This window comes from Coturnix japonica, chromosome 5 (genome assembly GCF_001577835.2).
Source record: "Coturnix japonica isolate 7356 chromosome 5, Coturnix japonica 2.1, whole genome shotgun sequence".
Lineage (NCBI taxonomy): Eukaryota > Metazoa > Chordata > Aves > Galliformes > Phasianidae > Coturnix > Coturnix japonica.
Window position 1 is genome coordinate 29,776,234 of NC_029520.1, and position 20,067 is coordinate 29,796,300.

At 34.3% G+C, this 20,067-nt stretch overlaps 1 long non-coding RNA gene across 6 annotated transcripts; it reads left to right on the top strand.

The window, feature by feature from the left end:
- The first annotated feature begins 63 nt into the window (after nucleotides 1–63).
- LOC107315002 lies at nucleotides 64–14,149 on the top strand. 6 transcript variants are annotated; one of them, XR_004307475.1, is made up of 5 exons: nucleotides 64–477; nucleotides 2,596–2,660; nucleotides 3,058–3,153; nucleotides 3,957–10,015; nucleotides 10,882–14,149. It is a non-coding gene; the product is annotated as an uncharacterized LOC107315002 (long non-coding RNA). The 6 variants fall into 6 exon arrangements; XR_004307474.1 differs by having other exon boundaries at nucleotides 2,596–3,153; XR_004307476.1 differs by lacking the exon at nucleotides 64–477 and having other exon boundaries at nucleotides 1,797–3,153; nucleotides 3,957–4,106; nucleotides 5,376–10,015.
- Nucleotides 14,150–20,067: the final 5,918 nt, after the last annotated feature.

The window sequence follows — 20,067 nt, forward strand, 5'->3', positions numbered from 1 at the left end:
GAAGTGTCACTTGCAAGGAAGTCATTTTCCCTTTTCTATTTTGCTGCTTTAATCTTTTATATATAAAACAGATGATGCACAAAACATTGTTCACCATCCACCAACCGATGCCCAACTAGTCTAGAGGCAATGATTGTTCCTCAGTCAATTCCCCACAATTTTAAAAGTTTTCTTTCATGATGTCATGTGTTATGGAGTATCCCTTTGGCCAGTTTGGATCAACTGTCCTGGTTCTGTCCTCTCTCAGCTCCTCGTGCACCTTTGGCCGTGACTGCAAACAGGACAGAACATGAGGTTGAAACATCCTTGGCTCTGTACAGCACTACTCAGCAAAAGCTAAAACATCAGAACGTTAACACCATTGTGTTTCTCCCTAAGTACAGTAGACTGAATACAAAATGAAAAACCAGCGCCTCTCCCAGCTTATTCACTGCACTAGATAAAGTTGTCAGCTTCCAGATGAAGACAAACTAAAAGGTAATTATTCACGTAATACTTAGCTAAATTGTGGAAATCTTTAGTACAATATATTGTGAGTAAAACCATTTCAGAAAGTTTCTCAAGTGATTAGATGTTCCAGTAGAAACTGTATTACACAAAGCACACATCTGGGTACACAGCAGAACCGGTCTTGTCCTTGATAATTATCCTCCACTGAATTCATTTTGCCAGCCAATTTGGAGTCAGAATATGAAAATATACTGCATTTTCTCTTTGACATATTTATTCCAACAGTACATTTCATACTCATATAATTATGGGCACAATAAGGTTTTCTATTTTCTGACACACATGACTTCTCGATCATGCCAAACAGAAAGTTGTTTGGTATATATTTTAAAAATATATAAGTAATCCTAACATTCTCAGATGAGGAAAACCCAACAAGTTCATTCACTCTTAACACTAAAATACTCATTCTGCTAAAGTCTGAGGGCTAGCTTCATATGAATAATCTTCCATATGAATTTTGCATTCTATCTTCAGAAAAGCCAGCTAGTTGTCTCAGTTTCAGATGATCTATCTCTTTAAGGTATAATGAGAATGTTATAAGACTTGTAAGGCTTGAATGCATGGCAGGTTGCTATACTATAATAAATGATCATTTTGGTTCATTGAGATAAAATACTTTTACTTGCATAATTTTGCACTTAAAGTTTACATCATTAAATCCTAATGTTCATTTAAATACATAATTTAATACAAACATTTTTTCATACACATAGTCCTTTCATTTCACAGAAAGAGTTCAGAAGTACGCGTCGTTTAACTCTTCAGTAATTCAGACCAAGGAAAAGTGATTCAGCTCTTTCATTTTAGTTAAATTACACATTCTTATGTCAGGTCTATCAGTGATCTTTGTATATTTACAAAATAAATAAATAAATAAATAAAATTGCTGTATTCCCCATGTCCACAGAATCACAAGTTTGTTGTGGCTAGAAAGGATTTTTTGCACACAATCTTCCCCTCAGAATCTTGAATTCCAAGACCTACCTCGTGGTCATTTCAGCCCAGGCTACCTTTGGTTTTCAAATCACTGCTGAGTGCCTCGTTGTTGGTGAGCATAAGATCATAGAACCATAGAACTGTAGAATCATATAATGGCCTGGGTTGAAAAGGACCTCAAAGATCATCTAGTTTCAGCCCACCTACTAGACCAGGCCTCCCAGAGCCACATCCAGCCTGGCCTTGAATGACTCGAGGGACGGGGCATCCACAACTTCTCTATGCAACTTGTTCCAGTGTATCACCAACCTCTGGGTGAAAAACATTCTCCTAATATCCAACCTAAATCTACCCTGGCTTAATTTAAAAACATTTCCCTTTGTCCTATCACTATCAAGCCATGTCAACAGTCATTCCCCCTCCTGTTTATAAGATCCCTTCAAATGCTGTAATGCCACAACGAGGTCTCCCCAGAGCCTTCTCCTCTCCAAGCTAAACAAGCCCAGTTCCTTCAACCTTTCTTCACATAAGAGGTGCTTCAGCTCTCTGATCATCTTGGTGGCCTTCCTCTGAACCCACTCCAAGAGCTCTTGACACACTTCTGGAACCTCCTGCATTGTTTATGCCCTGCTGTCTTATCCCTTTAATAGTTGTGAGGGAAGTTGAATTTCCCCATGAAGATCAAGGCCAGAGGATGTTAGAATGCTCCTGTCTGTTAATAGAGGGCCTCAGATTCTTTTTCTTCACGATCAGGTGGCCCATAGCAGACACCCACTAAAGTGTCACTCTTACATGTCTTCTCTTTAACCCCTACATCTGACCTCTCAACAGATTCTTCATACATTCCCACACTGGGCTGCATGTACCTCTGTTGTTCTTGTTTAAATGCAATTGCATCTTCTCATCTTCCTGTCCTGCATAACATATGTTTACGAGTGTTAAAAGAAAACATTAAAATTACCATGTTGTCCAAAAAACAAAGCTCCACATACCTTCATGCTAATTAGATGAAATTCATGCTTACTTTATAGTGATGTTGCTGAAACAAAATTTTTCACCTAGAAATCTTTAACATTTTTATTATTTTTTTCTTCACTTATTTATCTTTGATTCTTAAACTGCTTTTGCATTCCTTTCCATGCAAAGGTGTTTAAGTTTAGACAGAGTGCAGAAGAGAGGAACTGATTCTAATGCCAGCTCAGCTTGAAAAGGTAAGATGATAAAAACTCTGAAATTTTAAAAATGCTTTTCTGCTACTTTAAAAATCCCTCAGTCTTTACCTTTACAAAAGGAAAATAAAAATACAGTCTTTACAATTAGATCTCTGAAAACTAATGGTCATGTGTCAAAAAGAAACAAGCAGACCTATAATGCAATTGTATAAAACAGAGAGTAATCATATTCATACCAATTTATTCCTTAATAAGTGTCAACTGACTTCATGGTAGATTAATCTGAGTTCACTGCTATAAAGTGATATAAATAAGAACATAGTTTAATTAATTCCTAAGTGATCAATTCAAAATTAAAAAGAAAGGCATTTCTGGTGGTGATTTGAAGCATTTTTCCTCTTCATAACTGGGCAGTTTTCTTGAGCTTTGTCCTCAGACTCTCAGCATCAGACTGTCTTGAAATCTTTGCTATTCTGGATACTGTGAAGCACAGCTGTCCATGGGAAATGGAAATCTTCTCCACAGTTATTAGGTAAGAAGGCTGCTCTTTTCCTGATTTTGGGTTTAAATGTTGTAATACAACAAGATATATTGCTTTGTTCATTAATTGGTGGATTGAAGCAGATTGTTTTAGTTGTCTCTTTGTAGGCATAAAGCACTATTTGTAAAGCAGCACAGTTTGTTCCAAGCAGAGCTGTCTGTCGTAACAATCAAAGCCTGCAATCATATTTCTGCTCATTTTGAAGGCTCACTGTGAAATTTTTCAGGAATTAGAACTGCACCTTCAGATCTTTCTGTGATCTGGTTTAATCTATCTTTGGGATTATTTCTTTCTCTGAAATCCTGACAAGAGAAACATTCAGATGGAAAAGAAATATCATCTGTCTCAGGAATAAATCCAACATGTGCTCAGAAGTCAGTTTTATGGAGCCTACCAATCAAACAGTTGTGGGGAAGAATTCAGACATAACTAAGTAAACTTGATGACCTTCTCTGTTCTGAAAATACTAATGATGAACTTGCAGTATATAATGAAGTAATGTGAAAATAACTGTTTGAACTGATTTAAGCCCCAAGAATCAGAATCACTTTCAGAATGTAAAGTAAGCTACACATTGTACAATTTTATAATGGTGCTTTTATGAGAATTACCAAAGTCTTTTTGAAGCATCTGGAAAGTAGATAAACTGTGGGAAAGTGAGAAACAAGCTATGTTTATTCTTTATGGTGAATTCGGTGTATGGGAAATTGGTAATCACAGCCTGAACCTCTGATTAATCAGCTGAGGCAAGTGTTGGGTCAGCTGTGGGAGCACAGATCTTTTTTCTCTTCCAGGAGCTGTGCTCCTGGAAGGGGTGGAGCTTGACTCCACCTCCTCTAGACCTCATTTAGAGTCTGACCGCCACTAAGGCAGAATTTCTAGGAGATTGCTCTTTGGTGGAGATTGTCTCAGCAGTTCCCAGTAGACTGAAGGCTTCCATATGGGTGAGTTTTTCATGTAAATAACCTTTTGGGTATTTACAACTACCATCTTTTCATTATTGTCTTCATATGTTTAGTAGTTACTAAAAGCTTGACAGACAGTAAGGGAGACTTCATTTAAAGCACCTTGTATAATCCATTTAGTTCTGTTTTGTGAGCTTTTTGCTGAGGGAGGGTTGGTTAGGGAGGGTATAGGGCTGCTCAAGGAGCTGAGAGAAAGAATGGTAATCCCTGAGTATTCCTAGATAGCTTGATTTCAAATAAAATTCCAGTCATCTAAAAAACATTAGTGTGATATATGTGTGTTATTGATACTTCTGTTTGCTTCATATTCTGGGAGGTCATTTCTTTTCTTATTTTCTTTAGAAGCTTGTGTAAAAGAGGACAGAAATCAGCTAAAAGATCACCACTCCTAATGGAAACTTATGTTTTAGAGTATCAGACAAGTGCTTAAGACAATGCAGGTTACTTTATTTTTTCCTTTTATTCCCTGTAATAACCTGGAAATTCTATCCTAGAAACATAAAATGTGCATGCATGAGTGCATGTAGAGACACATTTATTGGTGTCATAGCAGAAAAGGATTAAAATGCAGGTAGCCTAAACAGAATAATTTCATTTTCCTTAGATTTATCTATTAGGAAGTTGAAACCTTGAAAAATATTAAAATTCATTACATAAAACTTCTTATTTATGACATCATTTTGTCATGTTATTGGATAGCACTTGTTTGATATCTCAAATGACTCATGAGTCTTTGCAATAGCAGTTATCCATACTGATACAGTTTATCATAATATCAACTATTCCATGAAGAAAAGAAATATACACAAACATAAAATCAACTTGAACATAATTTGAGTAAAGGCATTTTAAGAGTTGGATTTACAGTCAATCTAAACTTGCCTAGGCTTAAGTGATGGTGCTGTGGTCTACAATGGTGTGAAAAAGAACTCTGTACAGTATGTTTACTTTTAGGTAAAATCAACTGTTTCTTTGACTGGCTTTCTTTAACCACTGTGAGAAACTAACTCAAACAATCACCAATTGGCTTATATAGGAGATGTATAAAATCATAAGTAGAAACTCTAACTTAGAAACAATACTCTGAATTAGTCTGCTTAGAGGAAAGTGTTGTTTCCAATACTTTTTTTTTTTTTCCTTTTAAAGAGCGTTAGCTAAGATTAGAATAATTCCCTGACAAATATTTCTCCCAGTACTGCTTACTGCAGTTTTAATGCTTTCTCATTTATTTTTTCATCTATTTCCCAGATTTCCGACTTTTGAATGCTTACCTTCTCCTCTGGCTGAAAGAGACTGTTTTGGGTAAGCTCCAATACCATACTAAACAGGCAAAATGAGACACATGAAATTCATAGACCTTGGCAGCATAGATAGCCAAGCAGTAGAAGAAGAATTCCAGCTGAGCTAACAAGAAAAACTACTGAGAATCTTTGGCTAGCCAGCAACAGATTAGTGTGATACATTTCTAACACACTACAAAGATCTGATGTTCTCAAAATCAATGGAGCTAAAGATTCTATAGACCTGGCTTTTGGGGCATAATGACATTTTTTATTTTATTTTTTCTCCTGAGAGAGTAATTTCAAAACCATGTTAGAACACACATCTGATACAAAGACCTTCAATTTTCTGCATCCTATTTTGTTATGCTCAGATTCCCGTGTTGTTGTATATATATTCAGTTCTGGAAAGCTATTTGAAGTTCCAGGAAATTCTGGCCAGAATATTAGCAAAATTGGTTGAATAAATCCACAGATAACCAGCATATGATAGATAGATGGAAATTAATAATAGGAAAAGGAGTAGAGATTTTTTTGCTGCTGAAACAGATTTGAGTGTAATGTGAGACCATCATTTTAATCATTTTTGACAAATACAACCTGGAACATTTATCAAATCATCATATTTCCTGTATTGAAAACTGAAATAAGTATTGAATATTTTTATGGTCATTGATATGTATCAAAATTATTTTAAAATGTCTCAATACTTAGTTTAATTTTTCTTAGTGCCAAATAATAATTCCTATGAATACGTCAGATGCCATTTCTTGTGAGAGAAATGGGTTAATCTAAAAAGCTGGAGGATATCTTTTCTAGAAATTCCTGTCAGAGATATCATAGACAACTTGTGGCTTTTGAGCTAGTTGCTGGGATCTACTTTCTTAGAAATTTTTTTAAAAAGTGAAAATTTTAATGCCACTCTTTAAATGGTGTGGGTTAAATTTTAACTTTATGCAGATTTTAAAGAAATAAGCTGTCTGTGGATATGGTATATACTAGAAGTTTGTACTCAGGAAATTACACATTAATCTCTTATACTTGCATAAAGTCATACCTGTATCAGTTTTGCTACTAATGTCCTGCTATGTGTTGTAGGATATTCTGTTTCAATATTCATACAAAAAAAGTGTTCTGCTTCTTCTATCATTATTGTACAAAGCATATTATAACTTAAGAATACACATTTCCAGTCTAATCAATCATTTTTTAAGATATCAGTGTAATCAAGTTTGATATCTACTTTGTTGTAATGCAAAGATGCATAACTGTAACATTCATAGTGCTTTTATGCCTTAGTGATTAGAAAAGTAGAAACTTTTGATATTATATAGAATCTTCAAATAATGTTTGCTATAAAGGGACATAATTTTTAGTGGACAGTATACAAACAGATCTGTCACTGGTGAAGTGGACTTTAATATTAATACCCATTAATACTGTGATGCTTCTTATCATACTAATAGTTGATTACCTTCTCTGAGGGGCTGAAATAATGATGATGCTAATGTATGAAAATAAATCACTAAGTGTGTACTCTGTGCCATTAGTAAAATGTCTTTAAATGATAATAGAACAAGTATTTAAATAATTGTGGAGTTCTTGCCTTTGTGACTGAAGCAAATTGAGCTTGACTGGAAAATACCTTAAGATCAGTCATCATGTTACTGCAAGGAATTGCAGGAAAAAGAACATGTACTTGCTTGTAGTCTCTCAAGATGTCCTAAATGTTAAAGATTGGACTTTTTTTTTTTTTTAAATCATTCTCACTTTGGCATACTCCAGCTTTTTATTCATCAGACCTTTGTCAACATTTTCAGGTTCCCTGACTGTAAGTGGATGTTCTATCTAACTATTAACATGTTCCTCTTTTTGAACAGCAATTTCTTGCTTACTCTAGCTTAATGCTATTCTACAAATAATGGTACAAAAGTAATTACTAGATTATTAATTTAACAAAATCTTCATTTTTTAATGTAATTAATTTCTTCAGTTTTCAGAATAAAAGCATAGAATTGATGTTCAATTTTAACATTTAAAAAAAACCTACAAAAAACCACCAGCAACCACCAACAATAAATTACAGGCCAAGCACTTCATAAATCTAACATTTTATTGTTATCATGTGGAGGTCAAATAAATTTATAAATCAGTAAAGCACTGTACTGAAGTTTGATTTTTTTTTTTTAATGCATAATTATATCTACATATGTGATGGACTGCTGTTTAGGCACCCTGGTTGCGGGGAGAATGTTCTACAGATAAATGTGTTCAGTGCTCCTTGTTGTGCTTATCCATGAAGCATCATGCTTATGCAAACACATCAAAGCCCTTAGTAATACAGCATCATACAGCATAGAAAATTAGGAATAGTATTGTGAGCTACTGGTATGTGATATGGTCCTTGACCAAATATTGAAAAGCAAAAGCTAAGTAGAACTGAGATTTCTTTTTATCTTTGAAAGCTGCTGTACAGTTGTATTCTTTATGCTTATTTCATGCCTTCAGCTCTAAAATAGTTTTATCCCTGTTAGCATGATTTTTTATTTTTTTATTTTTTTGTTTTTTTATTTATTTATTTTTTCCCACTCAGTGAATAGTAGGTAAGGATACTTCAAATCAATGACCGGTAAATAAAATATTTGTTCAGAGCATGCCTATGCTCTCTATGAGAATGCTTTAATATTTAGAGAAATTTTAGTGAGAGTATTCTCTCTTCTAAATATACTGGGGCTTAATCTAGCACTGTCTTTCCAGTTGACAACATGTGGTTAATTAAAATATTCTGATTTGACTTCTGAAATTCAATTTATTAAATGAAAATAAGCAAAATACTAACCACTGAAACGTTTCATTTCATAGATCTATTCATATTGTTAACCAAAAAACTGTAAATGAATTACATATGGAAGTAAGGGTTACAGCTGCAGTAGGAAAAAAAGATAATAAAAAGATGTGGGTTTTCTTTGGGGAAAAAATGTCACCCTTAAAAGACATGTATGCATTTGTATTTGAGAGGAAGAGGGAATATGTGAATTTAAGAAAAATTGTGAAGGGCATATCATCACCTTGATGTAACAACACAGGGCAGTAAAGAGGTAGACAGTCATTTTCTTGCCCAGCCAAAAATTATTGAAGGAATTATTACAAGGAAAAATATAACTTTCTCTGTATTTTTGAGTGTAAAATCACTTATTATTAGTTTTTCTGAAGGCTTCTGTGTCCTGATACATGACATCAAGTAAGCAAGAAGATCAAACAATAATTATTCATTATTTGTATAGATACTTGATAATAGGCTGTATATTCATGTTTCAAGTAACTCCTGGAAAGCAAACAGAATGCATGCCTCAGAAAGATAAGCAGCTTTCCTATATTCTATAATACCAATAATAATTTCTAACAAAAATAGTAATAAAAAGGGTGAAATTCCATGGTTTGAAGTTTACAGAATAATAGCTGACTCAGGTCAGTCAGCTAAAATTAATAATGTTTTCATTTGGCTGCATAAAGTCTATTTCATATACTTAGCAAAGAGGAACAAAAGTCTATTCTGATGTGAAGTGACACTTGAGACAAATAGAAGCATGAAGTTATTCCACTAGTGTTGTTGTAGGATGGTCCAAATAACTATATTTATATTTATTTATTTATATTTGTTTCTTCTGTACACCAAACAGCTTCTCAGGAATATTCTAACTGAAATTCAAGAACTGACAAAATAAATGCATATCCAAATACATAGTTGATTTCTATATATGTATTTCTATTTACAGACTGTCTGCTTGATATTGGGAAAACTCAATACATGAAAAATATATGAAAATTAAATCTTGCTGCACTGTACTCCATATACTCAATATGTTAAATATTTGAAGAGTATAATTGCAGAATATTTGTAAAAAACAAACAAACAAAAAAAGAAAAAGTGCTGCTATAGTTATTCAACAAAGAAAAATTTCAAATCAACAGGTGGTAAAGTCATTACCAGCAAAGAAGAAAACAGAACTGTAACATTTGAAAGACCTTGCAGAGGCACACAGCTCTTCCTTCAAGAAATCCTTAAAAAAAACTCTTAATGAAGACAAATTTTAAATGTACTTTCTTAACATAAAGAAATAAATTCCTCTGCTTGTTTGGCTGGTTTTGCAAATATTACTTGTAGTTTAGTAAGACTGGTATATTTCTTATATATGTCATTACTTCCTGTAACAAAGAACACTTCTTTTGAACTACAGAACTGCTCATTTGTTATTGAAAAAACATTATATTTTTAGTCAACATTGGTTAAACACATAGTGGTCAATAATGTTGAGCTGTGAATCCAAAGGGTATATTTAGTTATCTATATATAGATATTATGAAATGCTTCAATTTCATTTTTATTACCTTCCAATCAATTAAAGTTTTGGTGAAAAAAAAACTCTCCCTAGTCTTCCCTAGGATTTGAAAATTTTCAGGAACTCCTCTTCTTGGTGAAGATGTGGACATGATGAATGAAGAACCTCCTGTGTCCTGGCAGAATGAATGCCACACAGGAATTTCAGCTCTACATTTCCTGACTTGGGGTGACCTTTAAGGAGCTATAGAAAGTATTGGGGCAGACAGGTGAGTTCCACAAGGGCAATAGTTATCTCTAACTCAGTGGGGTGAAATTCTGAATTTCCACTCTGGAAACTAAATTCTACTTTATTTTTGCTTTTGAAGAATAAGCAAGTAATATTGTGCTTTGGAATTCTCTTCACATTACAACTCTAGAGAATAATATTCTTTTTTCATTCCAAAATAACTTAGTAAGAAAATAGGCAATAATTATCGTGTAAAAAATTGTCTTATTCTGTTCTTTCAGAATACAGAACAAAGAACCTCTTTGTCTTCAAAGGCTAGACAGGCAGATACTTATAAAATAAAGCAGATAGATACTTCAATAAAATAAAACTCGATTTGATTCCTCTAACTTAAAAAATAAAATGAAAATATTTACTTAAAATTTTGGTATTCTTGGACAACATTTTCATTTTCCAAATTTGAACCAATATTTAAGTATGACGTGTAAATGATGTAATGATATAAAGTTTTTCCAGCATTTAAATATGAAACAACTGAGGGAAGTAAAATCATATTTAAAACATTTATAAAATAACTGATGAAACTAATTTTTCTCTTTCTCTCTTTTTCTGTTTCCTTCTTTTTTTTTTAGCATAGAAATATAAATAAAATAAATGAAAATTCTAGTGAAAACATCACTTTGCTGTCCTAGAAAATTATACCTCCATTCAAATCCAACTATTTGATTTAACTGTTAACTGAAGGGAGCCAATTTTCTTACTTCTTATATTAATATAAAAAATTTCAAATCATAATATTCTGAGGAATAAAACCAGTAGAACATTTGTTAAAAGCTTTTATAGTTACTATTTGTATTGATGCTTATTTGTACCTTACTGGACCTTTGTATATTCCCTGAGTTTTAGAACACTTTTCTTGAGAAAACTTTTCACACCAACACTTGAATCAGCCTTGCCTTCTTTGACAAGAAAGTGGACTATAGTATCTTCTATCAAGCTAACCTGAATCTTGTGCTACACCTTGGCTTCAGTTTTCCCAGGAACTTTTTGCATCTAACATTAATGATGTCTGAACTAAATGTCTTGACAACAGAGCACAACTTAGTTGACTGAAGACAGCATCAAAGTTCTTGAAACAAGATGACATTTTGAAAATGTTTTATGGTGTTAAAATTTGTTCTACTCCAGAATGTATGCTTGTGTCCATCAGATTGTGTCCTTAAAAATGTTTTCATTTGCTCTGCTTTATTTTCTTGAAGTTCACTACAAAAAGTAGTACGTAATTTAATGTTGATTTTAATCCTATAATCTCCTTCAAAGGGCTGATTTTGTTACTAGTAGTGAGATTACTGTGTGTTAGGTCGTTTCAAAATCTTCTGTTGGTAGAGAAAAACAAAGCTATGCCATCTTACTGAAAATATTTTCTCTTGAACCAAATCAGAATTCACAGTTCAAGTAGTACTACTTCCAGCCTGTTGTAGAACGGTGGGAGAAAAGCAAATGACCACACCTGTCATTGACATATGATCAGTTAATCTCATTTATTCCTTGGCTATGTGTACATTTATGACACAGATAATTAGCTCATACATATTGCAAAAGTGGAGCTCATCATTGGTTCCCAATTACATACCATCCCCAAGTATCTTTGCAGCTTGTTGTTATCATCCTGAAAGTTAGTCCCTTGCTGAGTTCACAAAACCATGGCTAGTTTCTCACCATCACAGGGCATCCTGTTGTTCTTGCTGTCCTTGCAGGTGGTATGGCTGCTTTTTTAGCTGCGCTGTGTTTATGACCCTTCTCAGCTAACCAGCTGTAAATAACACTCTCTACACCAGCCCTCTGCTTTTGATTTGTTTTATGACAGTAAGTATACCCAGCATGGGATGAGTAAAAGAACAACATATTTTTGTGATAAAAATATAGTTGGAAGGTTTTGTACCATTATTTTCTCAGCATATTTTCAAAGGTGCACTTCGGTGTAAATTATGTTGTTTGTTTTCATAGGCAGAGCACTGCAAAATATTCCTGTGATCGTTCTGATGCATAGGTTGTCCGTGAAGCAGTGCAGCAATAGCCATTGCACTGCTACAGATGTGCCTCGCATATGCATTGTGTGCACACAATGCTTTTGGACTGCTGACAAAACTACCTCAGTTCTGTAGAATGCCTCTTAAGTTACGGCTCTTCCAGAGGTCTGCAGCAGTTTTCTTGTGGTGCTAAGTTTGTTGATTTTTGTAGAGACAGACAGTAATCTGAAACATTTTTACTGCAAACTGAGTTGTAAATAAACTCTCCCCAATAGTTGAAAGGGACAGCTTAGTTGTGCAAAGAAATGTTGATGACATTCATTTTCAAATAAATAATTCTATTTCTAAGCCCTCCTAGAAATGTAAAATGTGTTCTCTAATTTAGAATTCATTACCAACAAGAATTTTTGAGTAGATGTCCTTCTAAATAATTCACAGATATATTTTACACAATTTGTCATACAATTAATAGTAGTAAAATTGTTTCTATTCAGAGAATCGCATCTAATTTTCTAGAAAGTATAACTGTCAGTTACAAAAAGGAAGCTCTGTCCTAAATTTTGAATAACTGCAATAATTTTAACATAAATAGGATGATCTAGGAGAATACTGTAATGGAAAATTACTTATTTATTTTCGACATTTCTAAATGTTAATGTATTTATTAATATTTTATTACCAATATAAAGGACAAAATAGATAAATTATATGTATAGTAAATGGGACTATAAATTGTAGTGAAAGAATATTATGTAGATTATTAGATTGCATGAACAACTAAGTCATTATCAGTATGAGATGTAACTGCTTACTACTTTTACAGTTGAGTGTAAAGTAAGAAGAAAACAAGAACATGAAATAAATTGAATAAAATGAAAATGGAATACTAGTAGCAAAATAACAGAAATTTGTGTATAATGTGTATAATGTGAAGAAAGGACTATCTGTCAGATTACAAAGAACAATTCCCATGTAAACCTCAATTAAGAAAAGATTAATCTGGAAAACACCCACAGCATAAGAAAAAAAGAGTAATATACCACATGTTTTACTTAAATGTTAGTATTGTTTTTCCTGAAACTAGAAATCCTGATTAAAAAATCCTATTAAAAAATGGCCTGATAAAAAAATTATTGGGTGTAACCTGAAAATAAAACTAAACTTTTGCTGGACAGATGTGGTGTTGAGCGGTCCGCATGGGTTATTCCCTCATACAAAAGTCTTATCCTACAAGTTTTATTTGCGTGGTGTAGGAATCCTCTTATTTCATCCCAATGAGAAAAAGCTGAGGTGCTACCTTTGCACAATACTGGTCCTACACTATGGTTTGTAGATATGAAGAAGATAACACATTCTTGTAAGGACTCTACTACCAAATCTGAATTTCATTTTATTATTGCTACCATGACCACATTGATTGTGAAGGTGTTTCAAAGGTAGCGGTATATTTTTCTTTATTAATTAGACTAGAGATGAATTATTTAATGCATTTACATGAAATGAATTATTTAATGCAATGTTGTGAAAACACAAAGTCTTGAGAAAGTAGATCACAAAGAAAGAAGAATTTATGTGAACTCTTTAAGAAGACTAGAAACAGGGCACGTGTGAATACAAAGTGAATTGTGTCCACATAAAATGTGAACATTGGCAGATTGCTTTTTCTTCTTGCCAGTAAAAAGTCATTCTCAAAGTAATGAGTACTTTTAGGTAACTGGGTAATGATGTGTTTATCCTCTGACTGTGACTGTCATGAATATCACTCTGGATTTGTACATTCTTTGATTTTTATTTACAGATTTATACTTCTATCTATGTTTTTTAGGAAAGTAATAATATTATTATTAAAATTAATTGCTAAATATTGTTGTGCTACTAATTCAGAAGTTAATGTGTATTTCTATAAGTGAAATGCATATGAAGAGGTCTGATATTTTCTTTTTTTAAAATTATTTTAATAAATCAAAAGGAGGATCCAGGGACTGTACATGTTTTATATGTGTATATATATATGTACAAAAAAGATCAGGTTTTCCCATATGCATGGGATTGATTATATTTCTCCAAAGCAATTTAAAATGCACTGAATTATACTTCCTTTAAGGTTCTAGAACATTCATAATAGAAGTTGCTGTTTATTTTCATATATATTTATAGGAAGGCTTCTTTGATGTCTTGTACATTCCCTTGCCTATAAAAAATGGGGGGAAAGGGGGGTAGGAAAACAACAGACCTTGTATTAAATTTAACTACACTCTACCTCCTCTCCTCCAACTTCAGATCTCATTTATCTTTTATGAGCTCTGGGCATTCTGCCATGATAAAACTGCATACTACTAGAATTCTAAAATCATTCAGTGATTACTTCTTCTTTTTTTTTTTTTTTTTTTAACCTATTCAACTCACTGTGACATTGATCCTGCCTCTTAAGAAGCTAGTTTTAATGATTCTATGCTTTAACTGCTACAGAATGTAGTTCAATATCCAAAGTTCTAAATTTGTATAATTACTCCATTTTCAGAGGAATTGCTCCATCCACTTGTTGTTAAAAATTGTAATGGAAATGCTAAGTCACAGCTTGAAGCAGTGACAGAGCACCTGGTAGAAAGGCAGGGCCAACCCAGGGGAGCTCAGGTGCATGCAATGCTCCTGACTAGAAGGGGTGGAGACAGGGTCCAACCCTCCCCAGACCTCATTTAAGGGTTGGCAGAGTTATCTTTCTGGAGATCCTTGTATAACTGAGGTATTCTGAAGGTAAGTACTGGTTTTCCTTTATTTATTTATTGTATTTGTTGTTGTCATGTTTGAGTAAATCCTCAGTTGCCTCAGCCTGGGGTATTGCTACCCTTTTTTTTTTTTTTACTTTTTTATTTTATTTTATTTTTTGAGGCAAGTTACAAATACTTTAATTTAATGGAAATGGGTTTTGTTAATCATCTCCATAGCTGCAATTTTAAAAAAACAAAACAAAACCCTATGGTTAAAATTCAGAAAAAAAAAATAAATCAGTTTTTGTTTCTATGTGGGTGTTTGTTTTTTTGGTTTTTTTTTGTTTGTTTGTTTTGTTTTTTGTTTTTTGTTTTTTTAGTATAAGGTAGCCCCTCTACTTAGGTCTTTATAATCTTTTCAGGTTGCTGAGATGATGGTTTTGAACGTTTTCCTACTTCCACTAATTTAAAGATGTCCCATGTTCTCAGAGATTCTGATTGACCGAAACCAAGGAAGACTGAGCTGAATCAAATATTATACAGGAAGCTTCTTTTTTTCCTTTCGTAGGAATATGAGAAAGTCTACATCTCTTAGAAAAAGAAAAATAAGCATTTCAGGTGAATTATCCAAACATAAACAACCAAAATATTTCCATTATGCCTTGTCCTGTAGTAACACTTCTTCCCAGGAGGATATGCTTACAGTTAGAATCATGGAACAATCATGTTCAGAAAAGATCACTGACTTAATCTGGTCCAACTGTCTGTTTAACATCATTATGCCTACTAAGCAACATTGCCCAGTGCCGTTATCTACTCTTTTCTTGAAAACCTCTGGGGACTCCACCAACTCTTCTTGGTTCTTCACTCCATTGCTAATCTTATTTCCCCTTACTTCCCTAAATTTATATTAGTTTCTAAAATGCCTTTATTCAATTCAGTGTTGATTACATTTGCAAGTTAGGAAGGTTTACAGTGAATGGTGGCATCTGCTGCTGCTCTCTGGCTTTCTTTTCATACGGTGATTGGCTGTTGGCTGGTTCAGCCCAATTTCTTATGTGGTAAGACCATTGTCTCGCTCCAATTTAGGAGTGAGGCAAAGGTTCTTTTGATATGTTATGCCCGGCGTGAGATTAAGAAGAGCATTCAAATGTTGATCCGACCAGTTTATTAGAAATGATAGACAACTGAGGGGATGGGGAAGGGAGAGCGATGAAATATCAAAATTAGGGTGATGGGGACGGGAAAGTAGGCGATAGAAAAAGGTAGAAAAGAGCAAGAATTACGTTAAAGCGGGGTATAGTCACCTCCTGGATGCAGCAGCGTCCCGTAGCATGTTGTTAACGTTGGTCCGGGGCAAAATAAGCGTAGGGGAGAGCAGCAGCGGAGTAGCAGGCCGCAAGCAGCAGAACGGTGAAACGCAGAGAAGATGGTCAGAGTACCGTGGTCTCTAGAAGCGGAGTCTCGGGCAGCGAGGTCCCACGGAGCAGAGTCTCGAGCAGCAATCCCAGGAGAGACAGTAGGCAGCAGTAGGACAACGGTGGAGGAATCTGAGGTCAGATACATAGAAACCTAAAAGGTTCTTCAGCATGCAGGCATCATCTTCAGCATGCAGGCGTTCACGTAGAGAGGCATCTGATGACAGAAAACCTCCTTGTTTCCGTAGTGAGGCATCTGGTGTCAGAAAAACCTCCTTGTTTCCGTAGTGAGGCATCTGGTATCAGAAAACCTAAATTCGGGGTTTGTCCGTGCCCCTTTTTATCCTTCTTCTTCCCAGCCTTCGTGACATTTCTGGAAGGCTCGGGTCAGAGTCCTGTGATTTCCTCAGAGATGTCAATCTTCCTTGAGATGGGCCAACACAAAAGACCACTTAAGGGCCATTAATCAGCATCTTATCTCCCTTTCGTAGCTCCCGGACTTGTCCATCTCTTAAACAAAGGGATTTCTCGAACCTTGGTTCCTGTGTGTCTCAGACAAAGGGAGTCGGTTTTTGTTGTTGTTTGTTTGTTTGTTTGTTTTTTTCCCATCAGCAATCAAGGACAGAATCTACACTGTGACTTACTTGCAGTTCCTCTCTTGATATTTTCCCAGCCCCAAGATTTAGTAAGATGTAACAGGGCAGAAACAAAGAAACTATGTTACAAACAATTGGTATTACAGAGCATACTTTGTCAGTTTTTAAAGGAAAAACTGCAGCTAAGAACAGCTAGTTTTCCATCTGTCATTCAACTTGTGTTGACTCAACTGCAATTCACAAGTACTTTAGAAGCCACATACCGCCTATCAGCCAGCACAAAGGATCCAATCTTTTCTACTGTTAGAAGACTGTATAGTTGCATGCTATGTTACTAAAGTTTTAGCCTTCTAACTACAAGTTATTGACCTAGCTAAAATGAAACTTCCTTGAGCTCAGGATCTAGTCTGTGTGTCTCACTGCAACTATGAGAACACAATGACCACCTTTTTTTTTTTCCTCCCTGAAGTAATCCAATTAGGAGACATTTTTTTCCCCATTTGCACTACTATAGTTTTATGTTTATTTAAAGTTGATTTTTTTTGTTTTTTGTTTTTGTTTTTTGTTTGTTTGTTTGTTTGTTTTGTTTTCAGATCAGGTAACAAGGCCTGCATGGAAAGACTCTTTATGTGTGAGAAAGAGCTCCTTTCATACGGGTAAATTCTGATTAATCCTCTAATTTCAAAACGAGGTTAATGTTTCAGTGACCACATCCCTTCTTTCAAAAAAAGAGACATAGGAGGGAGGTTTTGTAATCGTTTTTACTGTGTGTTCTCGCACCACAAATTTTAAAAATCAATGTATCTCAGAACTTCTTTGAAACTTTGACGATGTGTCTCAGAAGTTTCTCTTTAGTATTTGACAGGTGTCCAATGTTCTACATGAAGATATATCCCTGAGAAATGAAGTAATAAGTGTTTTTCTTCTTCTTCTTCTTCTTCTTCTTTTTTTTTTTTTTTTTTGTTGTTTTTTGTTTTCTCACTTGCATTTTCCTCTTGTTATCTAAACAGCCACGGGTTGAAATCTCCACAAACAAAAAGAAAACAGTGTAGCTCCTAGGATAGGTTTCTGTTCAGATTTCTAACAGCAAAACTTGGACATTATCAGCTTGTCACTCAGTTTTTCCACAAGAAATAAAGTCATTTGTTGTACTGTGAATGTGATTATGGAGTCTCAGAGCTGCTTGCTTCCATTCACAGATGCATCACTTGTGCTTGGGATGCCTTGCTTCTCTTGAGTTTGGCTATGTTTGTGAGTCACTATTTCATGTATGATGGGTGTTTCTGAAATAGGTGTGTTGTATCTGTGAAGCTGGGAAGCTTTCAAGAATTGTTTGTTGCTCTAGTGATTTGTTTCTGTCCTAATAACAACAGCAGTGCTCCAATATGTTATGTGGAAGCTTAAGAAAGCCTTTTAATGGTATTCCATTGTCATTCTTTTATTACTAGATCTTTAATAGTATTTTTAATCTCTCTTGTCATTAGGTAAATTTCCAATGATAATTCATTTTTACTTCTGCTAGAAACCAGGAGAAAAGTAAGATATGAAATAGTTACTGAAGGAAACCTGAACTACCTCAAAGACATGTTCTCCTTAGACTAAGTTAACTCCAAGTTAATACACAATTTTAAATTTAAATATGTAACTTATTTTTTATAGCTATGATGATTAAGGGAAAAGATGGATAGCTGAAAAACTATTTTGAAATTAAATTTTACAGACTAGTCATCTTATTTTTCATATTTTTGCAAAGCTGATTTGACATCTTCAGTGATTGTTTTAGTGTTGCTTTTTCAGGGTGTGGTGGTGTAGGGTGGGATAGGAAAGTAATTGTGCATTGATATGACTTCTTGCAAAAGCAAAGCAGGTGAGGAAGAACATTTATATTGTGTAAGAGACTACAGTGCATCTTTGGAGAAGGTTAGCCTGCTTAAAACTAACTTTAAAACTAATAACTTTAAAACTAATCCTGCTTGTGTGGACAACTATGAAAAGAAACATTTCCCAAGAGGAAGTTAGAAGAGCCTAACACTGCAAATTAAGACACTAATCTTTGCTTCTTTATAGTGTTAAAGTATTAGTCAGGATTTCTTTATGTATGTCCTTATTTCCTGTCTTTATCAGGGTGGATGTATTAAGATACAACAACTGTCTAGTAGTTGGTTCCTAGAGGTACCTGATTAGAAGATTCAAAAAGAGAATTGATAAGGAGAGACATTAAGTTTTATTCTGAGGATCTGTATTTGTTTCAAGTCCATGCAATGTTCTGTGGGCAACATTAAATTTATTAATTAACAATTCATTCTCTTAATAGTCTAAAGAGAGTATTTCTTTATTCTAGATGGAAGAAACTTTCTGAAAATTCTGCTGCATACTTGTGTAGCAGAAATATTAAGTCATGGCCTGAAGCAGTGATTGAGCATCTGGTTGGAAGGCAGGGCCAACCCAGTGGAGCTCAGGTGCATGCAATGCAGCTAGAATATATTGTTCCCAGACCTCATTTAAAGGCTGGTAGTGAAGCTGAGGGCATCTCTTGCCAGAAATCCTTGTCTACCTGAGGTCTTTTCCTTCATTTCTGTGGCTGTTGCATTTGGGCTCGTTCTCATTCGCTGTAACTGATGGCTTTACCATCCCGCTATTATTATGGTACTTTCCATTCTATTTTAGCACTACAACTGGGTTTATAATGTGTGTTTTGTTGTTAGTGGTGTTTTTTAGGTTTTGTTTTTTTTTTTTTTTTTTGGTTTTTTAGGATATCTAGCAGATCAACTGAAACAACATATCAACTCTGTGTAATACCTTAGTGGCTTTTCTTTGCATGTTCTTTTATGTTCTCTCTGCAAATGCATATACAAAAAGAATATATTAAAAAAAAAATTGCTATTAGCTTCCTCAAATGATTCAGGACTAGATTCAAATTTAAGTTTATTCAGACCCCCTGAGGCTACGTTGCAAGGGTCTGAGGCAAGCTGTCCCAAATTTTATCTTTTCTGATATTGCTGATGTCTCTCTTAATCATGAGAGAACAATTTATCATGCTACTCTGTGGAGTAGCAATACAATATTTACCTGCTCTTTGAACTCTGATTCTGTATAATCCTAAATATTTTCGTTCCCATGTCTCCTAACACAGGCTGCTAGTATGATCTAAATATGGAAAGTCCTCTCAAGAATGTTGTTTTGAAATGTTAAATTGCACATTTATATCTTGGAGTATTTTTTGTAACATTAAGAAACAATTTCAAATATTTCAGAAGAAATAAAATGTTGTGGTTTCTGGATGTAAGTAAAGGTGAAACTTCAATAGGAAAATGGGGAGCACTGATGATTAAAATAGTGT